We start from the raw sequence: 14,279 nt of genomic DNA on the forward strand, positions 1-14,279 counted from the left end.
CAAATAACGCCATGCCGGTAAATGGCTTCATTTACCACAACATGTAATGAGGCCCTCTGTTTTTCTTCTGGGTCACTTGCACCCTCTTTTCCACTCTTGGGTTACTATCACCCTCTCTTGACTGTCCGTTTTCCTTCTCTCTATCTCTTTGCTTTCTCTCTCGTTTTTGGTTCGCTGGCACGCCTCACCGTACTTTTGGGTCTCTGGCAGCCCCTCTTGGCTTTTTCTGCACCGCCAATGCACTTGCTCTGTCTTTCTTTACTTCTGCGCCTCTAGCGCACCTTTTCTGCCATTCTGCTTTGCTCTCCTTCACCGCTGTCCAGCATTTGCTTGCTATGCTTTTTTTCCCTGCCTTGCTTTGCTTTCTTTCTCTGATTGTGCTCACCAGGATGTTCACTTTTCTCAGCGCCCTGCTCCTGCTCCGGCCACCCACACACTACTGAGTTTCTTACTGGCTCACAAAACTCACCAAAAGTAGCAGAGCTTTGGTGAGCAGGTCAAATGCGTTTGGGTCCAGGTCATGGTCTCACCACCGCCCCTCAGACAACCCTGTGACCCACACCGGTCCCAGGGGAACGAGCACTGGCCTAAACAAGACCGATAGACTTCCTTCCGCCCCGCACCGGCTTCCCAGATACACAGCTCCCTCGTCACGCTGCAGCCCCTCATATACACTGGGTCAGTGTCTTGGTGTACCTCACTCCACCGGTCCTTCTGGGCTCCTCTCCTTGCAGCCTTCTGCTCCTTGGCCTCCTGGCTGCATCCAGCAACCCAGCTTGCTCCATGATTCTGACAGAACCACCCTTTTTATACTCCAGGTGAGAGTCGATTGGAGTCAGGTGTGCACAGTTGGAGAAAAGTGCCTGACCTTGCCTGGGTCTATTAATGGGACAATTCAAAGGTGTTGGATGGTAAGCCTCACTTTGTATCCCTATGTTGTTTCTATGGTTAATCATCATTGCTCCTGATTGTCTCTTCCTCGTCCCAGTACTTATTGGAAATGGGGAGGGGGAGATGGGGTGAGAATGGAAATTCCCCATGAAGACTGAGGGAGATTGGGTTGGTGTGCAATTACAAAAGGGGGGATACCATGTCTCGCACTTGGGTATTGTCCTCCCAAACCACCACAACCCTCCACTCATGTGATCCTCCCTCGCTTGTCCACCCCCAGGGTCTGGGTCAGAAAGCGATGGGCCTTCCCTAGTCACCCGAATGGAAGATCCGCGGGGAGTACGTGGGAGTACACTATCAGGTTTCTCACACTATGTCACGATTTGATCCCATTCCCGCCACTTGGGGGCCTGATTTGGGGTCCATTCCCTATTGGACCTTCTGTCTGGACCTCATGTGACAGTGCTGTGGTGAATTGGGAGCGCAAAATCCTTATTTTCCATGTTACTTCCTTTCCGTATCCATTCCAGGTTTTTGGCAGCCAGTATACTGCTTTAATCAAAACTATGCTTCCCAGAATGTCTGGCCCACTGCTTCATCTCCACTCTTTCAAGACAAGGTTGGGTGGAGGATAAGCAGCACCTGTGGCTGGCAGGTGCAGCAAGCAGCACACCTGAGGTGTGTGATTGTTAGCCAGCTGTAAAAGCCTCAGTTTGCTTCAGTCCAGCACTGGTTATTGATGAAGTGTTCCTTTTTGTGACTGGTCACTGGTTCCTGGTTCTTAGCTTAGTGTATATTTCCTAGTTTCTAATTTCTTGTTCACTTTTCCATGGATTTGGAATTGTGTGCACTAGTAATTTCTGCTTCCAGGATTCCCTTTCTGTCTTCCTTTATTTAGCAATCAGCACTTTGCAGTGATTTCCTTTTTCTGTGCATCCCAGTTTGTCTGTGTTCTTTATTCCGTTGACTTTGCCCTATTCAGCAGTAAAATCTTGATCGTTTAGTCACTCTTCATTTATAGATTTAGTATTTTGTCCCAGTTTGCCTTTCCTTCCCTGGGTGGGGATGGGGCGGTTTTGCCCTTGTAATTTCGTTTTCCCTTCTCCTGTTATTTTAATTTCTCTTGGAGTCTGTTCCAGGTTTTCACTTACACTTCTCCCTTTGTTCCTATAGATTATTAGGTGTGGTGCGCTGTGTGGCCAGCTCCTGTGTGAATGCCTATGTTTTCCTCACTATTCTGTAATCACTATTCCTGATGTATTACGTTATCCTCCCTTTGCTGTTATAGCCTTTCTGGGTCCCTGTTTCATCAACAGGGTTTGTGGGCTTCGCTGACATTTCAGGTGGTATTTCCCGTCCTCATGAGTATTGGCTTTCAGTTACTTTATACAATACCATCAAGGGTGTTAGCTCACAGATCTTGTTGTTGCTTGCCCTGTATGTGTGCTTAGCTCTGACAGTATCTGTAACAGTAATTGTGGGTAAGGAGCTTGCTGACTTTCTTTGTAATCATAAGGAGCTTCTTAGCGTTTACCCCCACATCCCTGATTGTATATTTGTAATCTTATCAGGCTCTACTTGTACATCCTGGGTTTTAGAGTTCATGTGTCTTGGTTCATGAGTGCATGTTGTTTGTGTCAAAGCAATTCACTGTGTGATCTTGTGCACATTCCCCTTGCCATATTCACTACCTTTGTCCTCTCATGACACCCTATGCTTCAGGTCCTTAATAGCATTTCTTAAGACTCGGGCGGATAGCTCAGGGTCAACGTGCTCGCCTTGGAAACAAGACGCCACAGAGCACCACAGGTACGATACCCGGGTCCGTGCTTAGAAACCTCTGGGTATTAAGCGTGTTATAAATAACCGATCATATCAAGACTAGCTTTTAAAAACAGTTGTACTTGTGTCCTGATTATATGCTGTTAAACCTTTGGGTAGAGTTTTAGGTTTCCCTGAGGTTTCAATTGCTCATTACTAATAGACCATATCCTTAATGGTCTTAGCATTGATCTCAGATTATAATTTCCACGTATACATGACTTGACATTCTTAGTGATAATATTTTGGTGCTTAGTGTGAGGGTGCCTCGAAGAAAAAAGAAGGTGACACAAAGGTGGCATGATTGTGGTTATAGACTTTAATTATGGTTTTGAATACCTAACTGTATCTATTTCTAAGAAGGGTTTCCCTACCTCAAAACTAATACTAAAGGGTCTGCCATAATGTCCGTCAAATTAATCTCCACCATCCTGCGTCACAACCTACTTCTAACCCTCACACTACAAATTAAAGATAAACTCCCAAAAAGTTTCTTCTTCAAGAGAATGGCTCCCTTCTTCTGCTTTTTGAATAGTGTCCAAAGAAATGTTCTCTCACAACAGAAATTATTCCCTTCCCCTGGCTTCCGGGTTTCACCCCGTCTGCAATTTCACTCCCAGTAGAATGGCTCCTTTCTCCTGGTTCGAGATCTGTACAGTTTCCAATAAAACCAGGGGGAATGACTCCCTTCCCCTGGTATTTCCAGCAAAACTCCTAGCCCGGGACCAAGAGAATGCCTACCCTCTCCTGGTATTACTTGGTACAGTTCACAAGGAGGCCAGGGGGATGAACTCCCTTCCACTGGCTTATTTAACCCAACGTTTGACTCTGTACCAGGTGAATGACTCCCTTCTCCTGTAATTACTTTATTCAGTTCGCAACAAGGCCATAGCGGAAGGACTTACTTCCTCTGTCGTCTTTATCACACTGCTAGTTCGGTAACAGGAGAATGACTCCCTTTTCCTGGTATTGCTTGCCACAGTTCTTTCTCACTGTTTTCAACCTGCAGTAGCCTTTGCCACTCTGGTTTGTTCTTGGTGAAGTCCCAAATCTTGTTTTGGTCCCAGCCCATTCTCTGGTGGTCAGTGGTTTTCTTGTTCCCAGTGTGATGAGGAAGAATGGTTCTCTCTGTCCCACTGTGACAAGGAAGATTTACTCTTATGCTTCTGACATCTACTTTAGGGTCCAGGAACCTTCTCAGACTCCTGTTAGGTTCCCCAAGCCTTCTTGTGTTCGTGTTAAGGTCCCTGACCCTTCCCTGTTGGTCAGTGGTCTTATCTCTGCCACTGATGCTTCTTGGGCACTGATTAGGGTCCCTGACCATGCTCGTATTCATGGTAGGGTCCCCAACCCTTCTCTGGTGGTCAGTGGGTTTCTGTCTGCCACTGACACAAAGAAGAGGTCGTTGGAGGCACGACTGACAATGATTAGGCCCAATATTTGGTTCACTCCCACTAGTGTGAGGGAAAGCTGTTCGAGCATCTCTCCCACCTGTCCCTGCATCCCCCCTGTATCTCCTGTTCCTCCCCTTACCTTTACTGGGATTTTAGAACATCACTGGGGCTTCCTGTGACCGGGATCAGCTCTGTCGGCTTCCTTGCACCGCTCAGCGCAGTTTCCTCTCTGGATCATGTCCTCGGGTCTGCATCACCAGACTCAACGGAGAACTCCCACAGCTGCTCGCCAGCGTTCTCTGCATCTCCTTGCTGCTGGTCCGCCAGCAGGATTTGAATCTCCCGCTTTGGAAATCTGCAACACCCGCTTCCTCTAATGGCTGCGTTCGGCTCCGCAGCTGGGCTTGATACCCCGGATATTCCTTTGTTCCTTTTTATACATTGTATTCAGCTCCTCCCGTACGGGTTGTACAAGTCCTTTGTCTCTGCTAATGTTGTGATCCTCATACCTCCTCAGGGCCACCTCGTATCAGTGTTAACACTGTCAATGATCTTTATGTCTCCTGTGTTCTTCCTCGTACTATTACTTTTGGCTTTATCTCCTATGTTACAACAATACATAGGTTTGCTTTCAAGGTAATGGTAGTGAACATTAGGGAGGGCTAGGGAATGTCAGAGAGTGACAACATTCAGTGGGCTGTACCCCAGGTGATCATCCTTACCCCCAGAGGTGGAGGCCCCCCGTGAACTCTCCCGCAGTAAACCACCTCTAGGGGAACTATTGGATATCAGCCGCTTCTCCCTAGCCCCATGGAAAAGGGCCCCCCTTGGGGAGAAGTGATAACACCTTGTGAATAATCATATTAGTTTGAATAATAATCAAGTTATGTATAAGCAGTACAAATGTGTTTAAACAAAAAAGATGGTGTCAATGGATTAAGTTGATATTTATGGACTCTCAGATATTTATTCAGAGAATAAGAATCTGTCCTGAAATCCAAAGATATAGAGGAAGGCAGGACATGAAATTCTTGTAGAAATGTAATAATCGATTAGATATTTTAGTCAATAATACAGCATTTGTCTTGTTTGTGAAGATGTTTTAATTTCGTTTGCACCGCAGTATCATTCCATACATTTTCCTACCCATTTTTCTTTTCAATTAGTTGCTATCAAAATATTGTGCAATTTTTTAAAAAGGACCTCATTTTACAAAGCTACTATTTTTCAGACCGCAGGGCAGTGTCAAAAACTATTGATGCAAATATCCATAACATTAAACTAATGAGAATCGGAGAAAGATCCAAAACTTTAAGTGATCGCTGGCTCATGGTTTCAACTTAAAAGCTAAAGTAGAGGATTTTAATTCCTGTTCCCGTTAACCATGGATGGAAGGTGCTGCTGTGCAGCTTTGAAAAGGAGTTCAGCCCGTGTCCTTCTCTAGGATGGCTGGCTGGTGGCTACCCTTGAACAGAGTCCATCGTAGGAGTGAGCAATAGGAGGGTCCAGGTGGGCCAGGGACATGATAGGGCTTTAGGAACGTTGTCCTATATATATATTATGTATTACACAGCCCACGGGAGCTATGGTTATGGTGTAGTTATGGGTAAGTTGCTAAACTCATAGGAAGACCACTTTATCAATGGCTTATAACTTTGCTCCCCCTGGAGGAATCGTCACCAAACTTTGCAAAAAAAGTATATGGCCGGCTCTGAATTTTTTTGCCAAGTTGGGTGAGGTATTGTGCGGGGGTGGGGGAGCAACGTTGTAGGGGGGTCCCACTTTTTTTTTTCCATAGACTAAATGGGCCGAAAGGCTGGACAGATTTTCATCAAATGTGCGGCAGGAGCGGGGGGGGGAGGCGGTGGGTCAGAAAGCATGCTTTTGTGTGTTTGGTGGAAATCCGACCAGTACTTTTGTTGCAAAGAACTGAAATTCACATCCCAAAAAATGTGTGATATCTGAGTCCGCTCCACTGACCCATTTCCCTGTTCGCTCCGCGGACAGAAGTGTCATTGGCTCTCAGTACGACGTGCTGTAGGAGAAGTTTGGACGCGGGTGGTTGGTTGGAGGGAAGTGTGCTTAGCGTCAACATTTTTGGGGAAAGCCGCCATGGTTTATCGGAGGACAGTGCAGCGGTGGAAGGGTCTGGAAAATGTACCGTACGCAATGTGTTGGCAGCAATAATGGAGGGAACGGGTGGGGGAATGAGAAGTGGTTTATGTCAGATATGTACATAGGTGGAAGAAGACGGAGGAGTGCCTGCAGTATTTGCGCGTATTGCACCAATTTGCAGGTATCTAGACAGGCAAGTACTTTGTACGGTGATGGGAGGTACTGTTGGAATGGCGCTATAGCTTCTGCCGTGACCTGTTTGCGGCAACCTTTTTTCGTGGTGAGTGGTGGCAGGTGAATTGCAGAAGGGGAGTGAACTGCAAATGACATAGGTTGGGTGGGAGAGTGGGTGACTATGCGCTACAAATGGAATGCGGTAGTTGGACACATGGTGGCATGCATGGGTGAATGAAGTTGAAGTGGGTCTGTGGATTGTTGTAGTTGGTGACATGGTGCCATGCATAGTCGCATTACGTTGCTGTGGGTGTGTTCAAGGACTATACTGTGTGCAGATTTGTTGAAGTAGGACCAATGTTGTCAAAATGTTGTGGTTAGTCACACAAAACTTCTTGGCTTTTTCTGCACCGCCAATGCACTTGCTCTGTCTTTCTTTACTTCTGCGCCTCTAGCGCACCTTTTCTGCCATTCTGCTTTGCTCTCCTTCACCGCTGTCCAGCATTTGCTTGCTATGCTTTTTTTCCCTGCCTTGCTTTGCTTTCTTTCTCTGATTGTGCTCACCAGGATGTTCACTTTTCTCAGCGCCCTGCTCCTGCTCCGGCCACCCACACACTACTGAGTTTCTTACTGGCTCACAAAACTCACCAAAAGTAGCAGAGCTTTGGTGAGCAGGTCAAATGCGTTTGGGTCCAGGTCATGGTCTCACCACCGCCCCTCAGACAACCCTGTGACCCACACCGGTCCCAGGGGAACGAGCACTGGCCTAAACAAGACCGATAGACTTCCTTCCGCCCCGCACCGGCTTCCCAGATACACAGCTCCCTCGTCACGCTGCAGCCCCTCATATACACTGGGTCAGTGTCTTGGTGTACCTCACTCCACCGGTCCTTCTGGGCTCCTCTCCTTGCAGCCTTCTGCTCCTTGGCCTCCTGGCTGCATCCAGCAACCCAGCTTGCTCCATGATTCTGACAGAACCACCCTTTTTATACTCCAGGTGAGAGTCGATTGGAGTCAGGTGTGCACAGTTGGAGAAAAGTGCCTGACCTTGCCTGGGTCTATTAATGGGACAATTCAAAGGTGTTGGATGGTAAGCCTCACTTTGTATCCCTATGTTGTTTCTATGGTTAATCATCATTGCTCCTGATTGTCTCTTCCTCGTCCCAGTACTTATTGGAAATGGGGAGGGGGAGATGGGGTGAGAATGGAAATTCCCCATGAAGACTGAGGGAGATTGGGTTGGTGTGCAATTACAAAAGGGGGGATACCATGTCTCGCACTTGGGTATTGTCCTCCCAAACCACCACAACCCTCCACTCATGTGATCCTCCCTCGCTTGTCCACCCCCAGGGTCTGGGTCAGAAAGCGATGGGCCTTCCCTAGTCACCCGAATGGAAGATCCGCGGGGAGTACGTGGGAGTACACTATCAGGTTTCTCACACTATGTCACGATTTGATCCCATTCCCGCCACTTGGGGGCCTGATTTGGGGTCCATTCCCTATTGGACCTTCTGTCTGGACCTCATGTGACAGTGCTGTGGTGAATTGGGAGCGCAAAATCCTTATTTTCCATGTTACTTCCTTTCCGTATCCATTCCAGGTTTTTGGCAGCCAGTATACTGCTTTAATCAAAACTATGCTTCCCAGAATGTCTGGCCCACTGCTTCATCTCCACTCTTTCAAGACAAGGTTGGGTGGAGGATAAGCAGCACCTGTGGCTGGCAGGTGCAGCAAGCAGCACACCTGAGGTGTGTGATTGTTAGCCAGCTGTAAAAGCCTCAGTTTGCTTCAGTCCAGCACTGGTTATTGATGAAGTGTTCCTTTTTGTGACTGGTCACTGGTTCCTGGTTCTTAGCTTAGTGTATATTTCCTAGTTTCTAATTTCTTGTTCACTTTTCCATGGATTTCGAATTGTGTGCACTAGTAATTTCTGCTTCCAGGATTCCCTTTCTGTCTTCCTTTATTTAGCAATCAGCACTTTGCAGTGATTTCCTTTTTCTGTGCATCCCAGTTTGTCTGTGTTCTTTATTCCGTTGACTTTGCCCTATTCAGCAGTAAAATCTTGATCGTTTAGTCACTCTTCATTTATAGATTTAGTATTTTGTCCCAGTTTGCCTTTCCTTCCCTGGGTGGGGATGGGGCGGTTTTGCCCTTGTAATTTCGTTTTCCCTTCTCCTGTTATTTTAATTTCTCTTGGAGTCTGTTCCAGGTTTTCACTTACACTTCTCCCTTTGTTCCTATAGATTATTAGGTGTGGTGCGCTGTGTGGCCAGCTCCTGTGTGAATGCCTATGTTTTCCTCACTATTCTGTAATCACTATTCCTGATGTATTACGTTATCCTCCCTTTGCTGTTATAGCCTTTCTGGGTCCCTGTTTCATCAACAGGGTTTGTGGGCTTCGCTGACATTTCAGGTGGTATTTCCCGTCCTCATGAGTATTGGCTTTCAGTTACTTTATACAATACCATCAAGGGTGTTAGCTCACAGATCTTGTTGTTGCTTGCCCTGTATGTGTGCTTAGCTCTGACAGTATCTGTAACAGTAATTGTGGGTAAGGAGCTTGCTGACTTTCTTTGTAATCATAAGGAGCTTCTTAGCGTTTACCCCCACATCCCTGATTGTATATTTGTAATCTTATCAGGCTCTACTTGTACATCCTGGGTTTTAGAGTTCATGTGTCTTGGTTCATGAGTGCATGTTGTTTGTGTCAAAGCAATTCACTGTGTGATCTTGTGCACATTCCCCTTGCCATATTCACTACCTTTGTCCTCTCATGACACCCTATGCTTCAGGTCCTTAATAGCATTTCTTAAGACTCGGGCGGATAGCTCAGGGTCAACGTGCTCGCCTTGGAAACAAGACGCCACAGAGCACCACAGGTACGATACCCGGGTCCGTGCTTAGAAACCTCTGGGTATTAAGCGTGTTATAAATAACCGATCATATCAAGACTAGCTTTTAAAAACAGTTGTACTTGTGTCCTGATTATATGCTGTTAAACCTTTGGGTAGAGTTTTAGGTTTCCCTGAGGTTTCAATTGCTCATTACTAATAGACCATATCCTTAATGGTCTTAGCATTGATCTCAGATTATAATTTCCACGTATACATGACTTGACATTCTTAGTGATAATATTTTGGTGCTTAGTGTGAGGGTGCCTCGAAGAAAAAAGAAGGTGACACAAAGGTGGCATGATTGTGGTTATAGACTTTAATTATGGTTTTGAATACCTAACTGTATCTATTTCTAAGAAGGGTTTCCCTACCTCAAAACTAATACTAAAGGGTCTGCCATAATGTCCGTCAAATTAATCTCCACCATCCTGCGTCACAACCTACTTCTAACCCTCACACTACAAATTAAAGATAAACTCCCAAAAAGTTTCTTCTTCAAGAGAATGGCTCCCTTCTTCTGCTTTTTGAATAGTGTCCAAAGAAATGTTCTCTCACAACAGAAATTATTCCCTTCCCCTGGCTTCCGGGTTTCACCCCGTCTGCAATTTCACTCCCAGTAGAATGGCTCCTTTCTCCTGGTTCGAGATCTGTACAGTTTCCAATAAAACCAGGGGGAATGACTCCCTTCCCCTGGTATTTCCAGCAAAACTCCTAGCCCGGGACCAAGAGAATGCCTACCCTCTCCTGGTATTACTTGGTACAGTTCACAAGGAGGCCAGGGGGATGAACTCCCTTCCACTGGCTTATTTAACCCAACGTTTGACTCTGTACCAGGTGAATGACTCCCTTCTCCTGTAATTACTTTATTCAGTTCGCAACAAGGCCATAGCGGAAGGACTTACTTCCTCTGTCGTCTTTATCACACTGCTAGTTCGGTAACAGGAGAATGACTCCCTTTTCCTGGTATTGCTTGCCACAGTTCTTTCTCACTGTTTTCAACCTGCAGTAGCCTTTGCCACTCTGGTTTGTTCTTGGTGAAGTCCCAAATCTTGTTTTGGTCCCAGCCCATTCTCTGGTGGTCAGTGGTTTTCTTGTTCCCAGTGTGATGAGGAAGAATGGTTCTCTCTGTCCCACTGTGACAAGGAAGATTTACTCTTATGCTTCTGACATCTACTTTAGGGTCCAGGAACCTTCTCAGACTCCTGTTAGGTTCCCCAAGCCTTCTTGTGTTCGTGTTAAGGTCCCTGACCCTTCCCTGTTGGTCAGTGGTCTTATCTCTGCCACTGATGCTTCTTGGGCACTGATTAGGGTCCCTGACCATGCTCGTATTCATGGTAGGGTCCCCAACCCTTCTCTGGTGGTCAGTGGGTTTCTGTCTGCCACTGACACAAAGAAGAGGTCGTTGGAGGCACGACTGACAATGATTAGGCCCAATATTTGGTTCACTCCCACTAGTGTGAGGGAAAGCTGTTCGAGCATCTCTCCCACCTGTCCCTGCATCCCCCCTGTATCTCCTGTTCCTCCCCTTACCTTTACTGGGATTTTAGAACATCACTGGGGCTTCCTGTGACCGGGATCAGCTCTGTCGGCTTCCTTGCACCGCTCAGCGCAGTTTCCTCTCTGGATCATGTCCTCGGGTCTGCATCACCAGACTCAACGGAGAACTCCCACAGCTGCTCGCCAGCGTTCTCTGCATCTCCTTGCTGCTGGTCCGCCAGCAGGATTTGAATCTCCCGCTTTGGAAATCTGCAACACCCGCTTCCTCTAATGGCTGCGTTCGGCTCCGCAGCTGGGCTTGATACCCCGGATATTCCTTTGTTCCTTTTTATACATTGTATTCAGCTCCTCCCGTACGGGTTGTACAAGTCCTTTGTCTCTGCTAATGTTGTGATCCTCATACCTCCTCAGGGCCACCTCGTATCAGTGTTAACACTGTCAATGATCTTTATGTCTCCTGTGTTCTTCCTCGTACTATTACTTTTGGCTTTATCTCCTATGTTACAACAATACATAGGTTTGCTTTCAAGGTAATGGTAGTGAACATTAGGGAGGGCTAGGGAATGTCAGAGAGTGACAACATTCAGTGGGCTGTACCCCAGGTGATCATCCTTACCCCCAGAGGTGGAGGCCCCCCGTGAACTCTCCCGCAGTAAACCACCTCTAGGGGAACTATTGGATATCAGCCGCTTCTCCCTAGCCCCATGGAAAAGGGCCCCCCTTGGGGAGAAGTGATAACACCTTGTGAATAATCATATTAGTTTGAATAATAATCAAGTTATGTATAAGCAGTACAAATGTGTTTAAACAAAAAAGATGGTGTCAATGGATTAAGTTGATATTTATGGACTCTCAGATATTTATTCAGAGAATAAGAATCTGTCCTGAAATCCAAAGATATAGAGGAAGGCAGGACATGAAATTCTTGTAGAAATGTAATAATCGATTAGATATTTTAGTCAATAATACAGCATTTGTCTTGTTTGTGAAGATGTTTTAATTTCGTTTGCACCGCAGTATCATTCCATACATTTTCCTACCCATTTTTCTTTTCAATTAGTTGCTATCAAAATATTGTGCAATTTTTTAAAAAGGACCTCATTTTACAAAGCTACTATTTTTCAGACCGCAGGGCAGTGTCAAAAACTATTGATGCAAATATCCATAACATTAAACTAATGAGAATCGGAGAAAGATCCAAAACTTTAAGTGATCGCTGGCTCATGGTTTCAACTTAAAAGCTAAAGTAGAGGATTTTAATTCCTGTTCCCGTTAACCATGGATGGAAGGTGCTGCTGTGCAGCTTTGAAAAGGAGTTCAGCCCGTGTCCTTCTCTAGGATGGCTGGCTGGTGGCTACCCTTGAACAGAGTCCATCGTAGGAGTGAGCAATAGGAGGGTCCAGGTGGGCCAGGGACATGATAGGGCTTTAGGAACGTTGTCCTATATATATATTATGTATTACACAGCCCACGGGAGCTATGGTTATGGTGTAGTTATGGGTAAGTTGCTAAACTCATAGGAAGACCACTTTATCAATGGCTTATAACTTTGCTCCCCCTGGAGGAATCGTCACCAAACTTTGCAAAAAAAGTATATGGCCGGCTCTGAATTTTTTTGCCAAGTTGGGTGAGGTATTGTGCGGGGGTGGGGGAGCAACGTTGTAGGGGGGTCCCACATTTTTTTTTCCATAGACTAAATGGGCCGAAAGGCTGGACAGATTTTCATCAAATGTGCGGCAGGAGCGGGGGGGGAGGGGCGGTGGGTCAGAAAGCATGCTTTTGTGTGTTTGGTGGAAATCCGACCAGTACTTTTGTTGCAAAGAACTGAAATTCACATCCCAAAAAATGTGTGATATCTGAGTCCGCTCCACTGACCCATTTCCCTGTTCGCTCCGCGGACAGAAGTGTCATTGGCTCTCAGTACGACGTGCTGTAGGAGAAGTTTGGACGCGGGTGGTTGGTTGGAGGGAAGTGTGCTTAGCGTCAACATTTTTGGGGAAAGCCGCCATGGTTTATCGGAGGACAGTGCAGCGGTGGAAGGGTCTGGAAAATGTACCGTACGCAATGTGTTGGCAGCAATAATGGAGGGAACGGGTGGGGGAATGAGAAGTGGTTTATGTCAGATATGTACATAGGTGGAAGAAGACGGAGGAGTGCCTGCAGTATTTGCGCGTATTGCACCAATTTGCAGGTATCTAGACAGGCAAGTACTTTGTACGGTGATGGGAGGTACTGTTGGAATGGCGCTATAGCTTCTGCCGTGACCTGTTTGCGGCAACCTTTTTTCGTGGTGAGTGGTGGCAGGTGAATTGCAGAAGGGGAGTGAACTGCAAATGACATAGGTTGGGTGGGAGAGTGGGTGACTATGCGCTACAAATGGAATGCGGTAGTTGGACACATGGTGGCATGCATGGGTGAATGAAGTTGAAGTGGGTCTGTGGATTGTTGTAGTTGGTGACATGGTGCCATGCATAGTCGCATTACGTTGCTGTGGGTGTGTTCAAGGACTATACTGTGTGCAGATTTGTTGAAGTAGGACCAATGTTGTCAAAATGTTGTGGTTAGTCACACAAAACTTTCTGAATGGCTGTGGGTAGGGGTGGTGGAGGCGTGGTATGTTTGTGGATTCTGCTAATTGTGACCTGTTTTCGTGAATGGGTGTTTTATGGTGTGGTGGAGTTTGGGAGTGAAGTGCCGCTACCTACACATGTTACGTTTGTGCATAATATTAGCTGCCCACATGGGCACATGCATGGATCCAAAGTGTTGTGCTGGGTGTGGGCAAGGGTGGACTGTTGTGTGCATGGCCAAAGGTGTGCTGGGTGTGCCTCAGGATCTTTGTGGATGCTGAAGTAGTGCATCCCTTAACAGAAGTTACTGGTCGGGTGTTTTATGGTGTGGGGAGTTGGGGTGAAGTGCCGCTACCTAGGTATGTTATATTTGTGCACAATATTAGCTGCCCACATGGGCGCATGTATGGATCAATAGTGGTGTGCTGGGTGTGAGCAAGGGTGGACTATTGTGTGCATGGCCAAAGTTGTGCTGGGTGCGCCTCAGCGCTGGTACGGTAGGAGTGCTGGTGGCAGTGGTGTGTATGTGGATTGGTGTAGTTGGTGACATGGTGACATGCATGGTGGTATTACGTGCTGTGGGTGTGTAAATTCAGTTATGGTAAGCTAAGCAACCATAACTCATGCCACCAGTGTGCACTGCAAGGACTAACACCCATGACATCAAAGATGCCATCACAAATCTCATTGATGACATCACTGATGAAATCACATGCGTGGCTGCCCCTTTTTTTTTCTTCGACATTAGTAGGCCAGGAGCTTTTCTTCACTCCCAGTCAGGAAGTAACAAATCAAAAGGTTCTATCTTTGTGTACAGCACCATTCTCATATGTTCTTGCACTACTTTACTCAGGGTTCACTCACATCATATGGTACATATACATATAGAGGAAGAAGAAAGCTTAAAACTCCGGAATCATTTA

At 46.4% G+C, this 14,279-nt stretch overlaps 1 protein-coding gene across 1 annotated transcript in view; it reads right to left on the reverse strand.

Moving 5' to 3' along the window:
* The window catches only part of LOC138492874 (phytanoyl-CoA dioxygenase, peroxisomal-like), a 302,402-nt gene that overhangs the window by 1,408 nt on the left and 286,715 nt on the right, over positions 1-14,279 (reverse strand). The gene's annotated exons all lie outside the window — the stretch shown is intronic.

Source organism: Ambystoma mexicanum, chromosome 10, assembly GCF_040938575.1.
Source record: "Ambystoma mexicanum isolate Mex_15411 chromosome 10, UKY_AmexF1_1, whole genome shotgun sequence".
Classification (NCBI taxonomy): Eukaryota; Metazoa; Chordata; class Amphibia; order Caudata; family Ambystomatidae; genus Ambystoma; species Ambystoma mexicanum.